This window comes from Salvelinus fontinalis, chromosome 36, assembly GCF_029448725.1.
Source record: "Salvelinus fontinalis isolate EN_2023a chromosome 36, ASM2944872v1, whole genome shotgun sequence".
NCBI lineage: Eukaryota > Metazoa > Chordata > Actinopteri > Salmoniformes > Salmonidae > Salvelinus > Salvelinus fontinalis.
This window is the reverse complement of record NC_074700.1, coordinates 34,210,423-34,220,105: the sequence shown is the minus strand read 5'-3', so window position 1 is coordinate 34,220,105 and position 9,683 is coordinate 34,210,423.

Here is a 9,683-nt window from a genome sequence, read left to right as displayed (position 1 = left end):
TAGATTTGCAGTGGAAGAATGTGCAAATTAGAGATACTGGGGTGCAAAGGAGCAAAATAAATAAATACAGTAGGGGGAGAGGTATTTGTTTGGGCTAAATTATAGATGGGCTACGTACAGGTGTAGTAATCTATGAGCTGCTCTGACAGCTGGTGCTTAAAGCTAGTGAGGGAGATAAGTGTTTCCAGTTTCAGAGATTTTTGTCAGAGAACTGGAAGGAGAGGCGGCCAAAGGAGGAATTGGCTTTGGGGGTGACCAGTGAAATATACCTGCTGGAGCGTGTGCTACGGGTGGGTGCTGCAATGGTGACCAGTGAGCTGAGATAAGGCGGGGCTTTACCTAGTAGACTTATAGATGACCTGGAGCCAGTGAGTTTGGCGACGAATATGTAGTGAGGGTATGTAGTGAGGGCCAGTCAACGAGAGCGTACAGGTCGCAGTGGTGGGTAGTGTATGAGGCTTTGGTGACTAAACGGATGGCACTGTGATAGACTGCATCCAGTTTGTTGAGTAGGGTATTGGAGGCTATTTTGTAAATGACATCGCTGAAGTCGAGGATTGGTAGGATGGTCAGTTTTACGAGGGTATGTTTGGCAGCATGAGTGAAGGATGCTTTGTTGCGAAATAGGAAGCCAATTCTAGATTTAACTTTGGATTGGAGATGCTTAATGTGAGTCTGGAAGGAGAGTTTACAGTCTAGCCAGACACCTAGGTATTTGTAGTTGGCCACCTATTCTAAGTCAGAGCCGTCCAGAGTAGTGATGCTGGACAGGCGGGCAGGTGCAGGCAGCGATCGGTTGAAGAGCATGCATTTGGTTTTACTTGCATTTAAGAGCAGTTGGAGGCCACGGAAGGAGAGTTGTATGGCATTGAAGCTCGTCTGTATATATATATATATATAGGATCTCATGATAGTATTTTACATAGGATCTCATGATGTAGGTCCAATGCTTCCCACATTTTTGATCTTACGTTACAAAACGTTTTACATTTTTGGGGGGGGATAAAGTACAGACTCCGATCTTCAAAATGGTGACTATACCAAACATTAGGAACAGCTAAATATTGGGGTGCAACTCCATCTGAATATGAGGAAAGTGTGGGTCATTTATTAACACAAACATTTAATAAAATATTTCATTGGTTGTCTTCCTCAAATGAAGGGGCTGATGACGCAAAGCGTATTTTTTTTTTGGAAGATCAGCTTTAATCTTAAATATAAAAAGAAAAAACTATTAGATTTATTTTTATTCAATTCAGTCCGGTATGAGAACTCTGTAAAAGCAAGATGTTTGCGGGAAGTTGAGTATCTTGGCTGTTGACCGGAGCCTTAAATTCTTTGGTAAGACTTACTACCATATATGGGCATACATATTTCTAAGGGCAGGCTGAGCCGATGACCTACTTTCAAGATGGCTGCTACCTACATCCCATTTAGCGTCGTGAAGCATAAACGAAATGAACACGGAATACGTTGATACACACAGAACGCCACAGAGCATGACGATGTCTTATTTGTCTGCCTGTTATTGATCACCAGCCCCGACAGTATAAAATAAACATTTTGACAAAACAGCTTTCTGTGTGTATTGTGTATTCTGAACTATGTAACACGTATCTATCTTCTGATCATTTCCTCATAATCTCCCAGATGTCGTCTTTCCAAATGTACCAGTTCATGCATGTCAGAATCATGTAATTACACATGAATAGCCGGTACTTTTGGGTTTGTCTATTTAGGTGGAGATCGACATGTTTCACAAAAGTTCTGAACCTTTCTATTCTCATAGTTTCTACAGATTGTAAATTAAAGAACCATTTTTCCTAAAAGTATTATTATATTATTGATTGATTGACTATGGCTTTTCAAATCACCCAGTAGTGCTATCTGCAGCGTTAGTTCTAGGCAAATGTTGCAATTCTTCAGCCATTCCTGGACCTGTGACCAAAATCGAGCTACATATGGACAATACCAAAACAAATGATCCGGTTCCTTTGCAGCAAAGTCTGCAGAGCTGGGATGGTTGTATCCCCCATATATATAACATTCTATTGGTTACAAAAATGTTGTATAATCATTTAAATGTAAAAAATAAGTTTTAAATCCATTGTTTTGTGTGTCAGTTCATAAACCATGTACCATGGAATCTTTTCCCAACTATTTTGCAATCTATATTTTTTGATTGTTAAATGAAACTGGTATACATTTTTTTGTTTATCACAATTTTGGTCTTTAATGCAGGGCCGACGGACAACTTTCCCCCCTTTCTACTCGCCTCTTCCATTTTTGTGGTAATGCTGCAATTAGTTGGTTGTAATTTTGAGTAGAGCAGACACTTCCGTATATTTTGTTAGTGTGACATAACTCCAAAAGTCCTATTTATGATTGTCACATCTACTTCCGCTCAACGTCACCAGTCTACTAACCACCGGTCCTGGCAACCCTCATTACACACACCTGGCAACCTTCATTACCCCACCTGGCAACCCTCATTACCGTACCTGGCAACCCTTATTACCACACCTGGCTACCCTCATTACCACACCTGGCAACCCCCATTACCACACCTGCCAACCCTCATTACCACACCTGGCAACCCTCATTACCACACCTGCCAACCCACATTCCCACACCTGGCAACCCTCATTAAAACACCTGCGTCCCATCATGAGGCACACCTAGACTCCATCACTACCCTGATAACTCCCCCAACAACGACGACGAGAGCCTACAGGGAGGAGGTAGGCACTCTGACGGCGTGGTGCCAGGTAAATTGTGGACTTCAGGAGGTACCAGAATGGAAACGCCCCCATCCTCATCAACGGGGCTGCCGTGGAGACGGTCAAAAACATCAAGTTCCTTGGCGTACACATCACTTACAGCCTGAAATGGTCTAACCACATGGACATCGTAGTGAAGAAGGTACGACAGTGACTCTTCAATCTCAGGAGGCTGAAGTATTTCGGCCTATCCCGAGGGCCCTCACATTGTTCTACAGGAGAACCATCGAGATCATACTGTTGGGCTGCATCACAGTCTGGTACGCCAACTCCACAGTCTGGTACGCCAACTCCACAGTCTGGTACGCCAACTCCACAGTCTGGTGCGCCAACTCCACAGTCTGGTACGCCAACTCCACAGTCTGGTACGCCAACTCCACAGTCTGGTACGCCAACTCCACAGTCTGGTACGCCAACTCCACAGTCTGGTACGCCAACTCCACAGTCTGGTACGCCAACTCCACAGTCTGGTGCGCCAACTCCACAGTCTGGTACGCCAACTCCACAGTCTGGTACGCCAACTCCACAGTCTGGTACGCCAACTCCACAGTCTGGTACGCCAACTCCACAGTCTGGTGCGCCAACTCCACAGTCTGGTACGCCAACTCCACAGTCTGGTACGCCAACTCCACAGTCTGGTACGCCAACTCCCCAGTCTGGTACGCCAACTCCACAGTCTGGTACGCCAACTCCACAGTCTGGTACGCCAACTCCACCACCGTTGACTGAAAGGCTCTTTAGAGGGTGCTACGTTCAGCCTGCCCTCCAGGACACCTACAGCATCTCTGTGTCACAGGAAGGTCATCAAGGACCTCAGCCACCCGAGCTACGGCCTGTTCACCCTGCTACCATCTAGAAGATCATCAAGGACCAACCACCCGAGCCATGGCCTGTTCACCTCACTACCATCTAGAAGATCATCAAGGACCTCAGCCACCCGAGCCACGGCCTGTTCACCCCACTACCCTCTAGAAGATCATCAAGGACCTGTTTACCCCACTACCCTCTAGAAGATCATCAAGGACCTCAGCCACCCGAGCCATGGCCTGTTCACCTCGCTACCATTTAGAACATCATCAAGGACCAGTAACCCGAGCCATGGCCTGTTCACCCCGCTACCATCTAGAAGATCATCAAGGACCAGCCACCCGAGCTACGGCCTGTTCAACCTGCTACCATCTAGAAGATCATCAAGGACCAGCCACCCGAGCCACGGCCTGTTCACCCCACTACCCTCTAGAAGATCATCAAGGACCTGTTTACCCCACTACCCTCTAGAAGATCATCAAGGACCTCAGCCACCCGAGCCATGGCCTGTTCACCTCGCTACCATTTAGAACATCATCAAGGACCAGCCACCCGAGCCATGGCCTGTTCACCCCGCTACCATCTAGAAGATCATCAAGGACCAGCCACCCGAGCTACGGCCTGTTCACCCTGCTACCATCTAGAAGATCATCAAGGACCAGCCACCCGAGACACGGCCTGTTCTCCCTGCTACCATCACTCAGATGTGTGCAGTACAGGAGCATCATGGCTAAAACTGTCAGACTGGCCAATAACTTCTACCCTCAGACCATCAGACTGCTGAATAGTCAGCTACCCTGCTCCTCCTATGGAGATTCCCCTCCTGCAGACAGCATCAGATACATGGTCTACACATACGGAGACAGAGTGGCGCTGTTTCTCTCCTTCCTTTATCTGAGATCGTCTTTCTGTTGGCGCGCGTCTTGGCCAAATAAATGATCAATATTGCAACGTTTTATTGAGAAGGGCAATGAGGTACGGTAGTGCGGGCTTGGTCCCCTTAGGTACCACCCATAAAGCCCTGATAGCAGATGCTGTAGCCATCTGACAAGGATACAGAAATGCATGTTGGTGTCGTACCATGCTAGCAGCATAGCTCTCTCTCTCTGGGGCCTAAGAGTTAGGGTTGGTGTCATAGCATGCTAGCAGCATAGCTCTCTCTCTGGGGCCTAGAGTTAGGGTTGGTGTCATAGCATGCTAGCAGCATAGCTCTCTCTCTGGGGCCTAAGAGTTAGGGTTGGTTTCATAGCATGCTAGCAGCATAGCTCTCTCTCTGGGGCCTAAGAGTTAGGGTTGGTGTCATAGAATGCTAGCAGCATAGCTCTCTCTCTCTGGGGCCTAAGAGTTAGGGTTGGTGTCATAGCATGCTAGCAGCATAGCTCTCTCTCTGGGGCCTAAGAGTTAGGGTTGGTGTCATAGCATGCTAGCAGCATAGCTCTTTCTCTGGGGCCTAAGAGTTAGGGTTGGTGTCATAGCATGCTAGCAGCATAGCTCTCTCTCTGGGGCCTAAGAGTTAGGGTTGGTGTCATAGCATGCTAGCAGCATAGCTCTCTCTCTGGGGCCTAAGAGTTAGGGTTGGTGTCATAGCATGCTAGCAGCATAGCTCTCTCTCTCTCTGGGGCCTAAGAGATCGGGTTGGTGTCATAGCATGCTAGCAGCATAGCTCTCTCTCTGGGGCCTAAGAGTTAGGGTTGGTGTCATAGCATGCTAGCAGCATAGCTCTCTCTCTGGGGCCTAAGAGTTAGGGTTGGTTTCATAGCATGCTAGCAGCATAGCTCTCTCTCGGGGGCCTAAGAGTTAGGGTTGGTGTCATAGAATGCTAGCAGCATAGCTCTCTCTCTCTGGGGCCTAAGAGTTAGGGTTGGTGTCATAGCATGCTAGCAGCATAGCTCTCTCTCTGGGGCCTAAGAGTTAGGGTTGGTGTCATAGCATGCTAGCAGCATAGCTCTCTCTCTGGGGCCTAAGAGTTAGGGTTGGTGTCATAGCATGCTAGCAGCATAGCTCTCTCTCTCTCTGGGGCCTAAGAGTTAGGGTTGGTGTCATAGCATGCTAGCAGCATAGCTCTCTCTCTCTCTGGGGCCTAAGAGTTAGGGTTGGTGTCATAGCATGCTAGCAGCATAGCTCTCTCTCTGGGGCCTAAGAGTTAGGGTTGGTGTCATAGCATGCTAGCAGCATAGCTCTCTCTCTGGGGCCTAAGAGTTAGGGTTGGTGTCATAGCATGCTAGCAGCATAGCTCTCTCTCTCTCTGGGGCCTAAGAGATCGGGTTGGTGTCATAGCATGCTAGCAGCATAGCTCTCTCTCTGGGGCCTAAGAGTTAGGGTTGGTGTCATAGCATGCTAGCAGCATAGCTCTCTCTCTGGGGCCTAAGAGTTAGGGTTGGTTTCATAGCATGCTAGCAGCATAGCTCTCTCTCGGGGGCCTAAGAGTTAGGGTTGGTGTCATAGAATGCTAGCAGCATAGCTCTCTCTCTCTGGGGCCTAAGAGTTAGGGTTGGTGTCATAGCATGCTAGCAGCATAGCTCTCTCTCTGGGGCCTAAGAGTTAGGGTTGGTGTCATAGCATGCTAGCAGCATAGCTCTCTCTCTGGGGCCTAAGAGTTAGGGTTGGTGTCATAGCATGCTAGCAGCATAGCTCTCTCTCTCTGGGGCCTAAGAGTTAGGGTTGGTTTCATAGCATGCTAGCAGCATAGCTCTCTCTCTGGGGCCTAAGAGTTAGGGTTGGTGTCATAGCATGCTAGCAGCATAGCTCTCTCTCTGGGGCCTAAGAGTTAGGGTTAGTGTCATAGCATGCTAGCAGCATAGCTATCTCTCTGGGGCCTAAGAGTTAGGGTTTGTTTCATAGCATGCTAGCAGCATAGCTCTCTCTCTGGGGCCTAAGAGTTAGGGTTGGTGTCATAGCATGCTAGCAGCATAGCTCTCTCTCTGGGGCCTAAGAGTTAGGGTTGGTGTCATAGCATGCTAGCAGCATAGCTCTCTCTCTGGGGCCTAAGAGTTAGGGTTGGTGTCATAGCATGCTAGCAGCATAGCTCTCTCTCTCTGGGGCCTAAGAGTTAGGGTTGGTGTCATAGCATGCTAGCAGCATAGCTCTCTCTCTGGGGCCTAAGAGTTAGGGTTGGTGTCATAGCATGCTAGCAGCATAGCTCTCTCTCTGGGGCCTAAGAGTTAGGGTTGGTTTCATAGCATGCTAGCAGCATAGCTCTCTCTCTGGGGCCTAAGAGTTAGGGTTGGTGTCATAGAATGCTAGCAGCATAGCTCTCTCTCTGGGGCCTAAGAGTTAGGGTTGGTGTCATAGCATGCTAGCAGCATAGCTCTCTCTCTCTGGGGCCTAAGAGTTAGGGTTGGTGTCATAGCATGCTAGCAGCATAGCTCTCTCTCTCTGGGGCCTAAGAGTTAGGGTTGGTGTCATAGCATGCTAGCAGCATAGCTCTCTCTCTCTGGGGCCTAAGAGTTAGGGTTGGTGTCATAGCATGCTAGCAGCATAGCTCTCTCTCTCTGGGGCCTAAGAGTTAGGGTTGGTGTCATAGCATGCTAGCAGCATAGCTCTCTCTCTGGGGCCTAAGAGTTAGGGTTGGTGTCATAGCATGCTAGCAGCATAGCTCTCTCTCTCTGGGGCCTAAGAGTTAGGGTTGGTGTCATAGCATGCTAGCAGCATAGCTCTCTCTCTGGGGCCTAAGAGTTAGGGTTGGTGTCATAGCATGCTAGCAGCATAGCTCTCTCTCTCTGGGGTCTAAGAGTTAGGGTTGGTGTCATAGCATGCTAGCAGCATAACTCTCTCTCTCTGGGGCCTAGGAGTTAGGGTTGGTGTCATAGCATGCTAGCCAGCATAGCTCTCTCTGGGGCCTAAGAGTTAGGGTTGGTGTCATAGCATGCTAGCAGCATAGCTCTCTCTCTCTGGGGCCTAAGAGTTAGGGTTGGTGTCATAGCATGCTGGCAGCATAGCTCTCTCTCTGGGGCCTAAGAGTTAGGGTTGGTGTCATAGCATGCTAGCAGCATAGCTCTCTCTCTCTGGGGTCTAAGAGTTAGGGTTGGTGTCATAGCATGCTAGCAGCATAGCTCTCTCTCTCTGGGGCCTAGGAGTTAGGGTTGGTGTCATAGCATGCTAGCCAGCATAGCTCTCTCTGGGGCCTAAGAGTTAGGGTTGGTGTCATAGCATGCTAGCAGCATAGCTCTCTCTCTGGGGCCTAAGAGTTAGGGTTGGTGTCATAGCATGCTAGCAGCATAGCTCTCTCTCTCTGGGGCCTAAGAGTTAGGGTTGGTGTCATAGCATGCTAGCAGCATAGCTCTCTCTCTCTGGGGCCTAAGAGTTAGGGTTGGTGTCATAGCATGCTAGCAGCATAGCTCTCTCTCTCTCTGGGGCCTAAGAGTTAGGGTTGGTGTCATAGCATGCTAGCAGCATAGCTCTCTCTCTGGGGCCTAAGAGTTAGGGTTGGTGTCATAGCATGCTAGCAGCATAGCTCTCTCTCTGGGGCCTAAGAGTTAGGGTTGGTGTCATAGAATGCTAGCAGCATAGCTCTCTCTCTCTGGGGCCTAAGAGTTAGGGTTGGTGTCATAGCATGCTAGCAGCATAGCTCTCTCTCTCTGGGGCCTAGGAGTTAGGGTTGGTGTCATAGCATGCTAGCCAGCATAGCTCTCTCTGGGGCCTAAGAGTTAGGGTTGGTGTCATAGCATGCTAGCAGCATAGCTCTCTCTCTGGGGCCTAAGAGTTAGGGTTGGTGTCATAGCATGCTAGCAGCATAGCTCTCTCTCTCTGGGGCCTAAGAGTTAGGGTTGGTGTCATAGCATGCTAGCAGCATAGCTCTCTCTCTGGGGCCTAAGAGTTAGGGTTGGTGTCATAGCATGCTAGCAGCATAGATCTCTCTCTCTGGGGTCTAAGAGTTAGGGTTGGTGTCATAGCATGCCATTATTCAAAAACGGGAGGGGGTTCATGTACAAAGTAAATGGTTACTGTGAGCGTAGTTACCAAATGTATGATAAGTATTCTCTTTGTCCATTTATCTCTGTCTCTCTTTCCCCCTTCCCATCTATGATGTGACAAGCCATCATATCTTGTCATTCCACAAGGGACTTTTGTCTCGTGTTCTGTGTTATTACTTAGTTAGTAAATAAATAATTAAACCAATTTGTTCTGAATAATCAGATCCAAGAAGGTTTACGACTTCAGAATGAGACTGGTAATGATTAATAAGTGACTGTTATCAATATATAACTCATATCTTCTAAAGAACTTCTTCCGTGGTGCCCCAAACCCCTAATGAGTTAATTGTTACATGATTAAAATAGTCAGGTAACAATTAAACCTAGTTAGTGGATTAAATCAATAACAGTCATCAGATTAATGATCATCAGATTAATGAAGTATAATATATAAATAGCCCATCCAACTACCTCATCCCCAACTATAATATAGTTTCTGGAAAGACAGGGAGAGAGCGAGAGAGGGGGGGAGAGACAGAGAGAGGGAGAGATAGGGGGAGAGACAGAGAGGGAGGAGAGAGAGGGAGAGGGATGGGAGATAGAGAGAGAGAGAGAGGGAGGGGGAGAGACAAAGAGAAAGGGGGAAGAGAGAGGGAGAGGGATGGGAGATAGAGAGAGAGAGAGAGGGAGGGGGAGAGACAAAGAGAAAGGGGGAAGAGAGAGGGAGAGGGATGGGAGAGAGAGAGGAAAGAGAGAGGGAGGGGGAGAGACAAAGAGAAAGGGGGAAGAGAGAGGGAGAGGGATGGGAGAGAGAGAGGGAGAGGGATGGGAGAGACAAAGAGAAAGGGGGAAGAGAGAGGGAGAGGGATGGGAGAGAGAGAGGAAAGAGAGAGGGAGGGGGAGAGACAAAGAGAAAGGGGGAAGAGAGAGGGAGAGGGATGGGAGAGAGACAAAGAGAAAGGGGGAAGAGAGAGGGGGAAGAGAGAGGGAGAGGGATGGGTTGCCAACTGGCGATTTGACACAAAAATAAATTGTAATTAATTCATGGAGAGGAGGACCGGTTGTTTTCTGAGATATTTTCTTCAGAAAAGATTTATTTTAATTGTATTATTTTATGTTTGTTTTATCAATGTTACATGTTATATTAGTTTATTACGTGTTTTAAACTTGTATTGTCTATGTA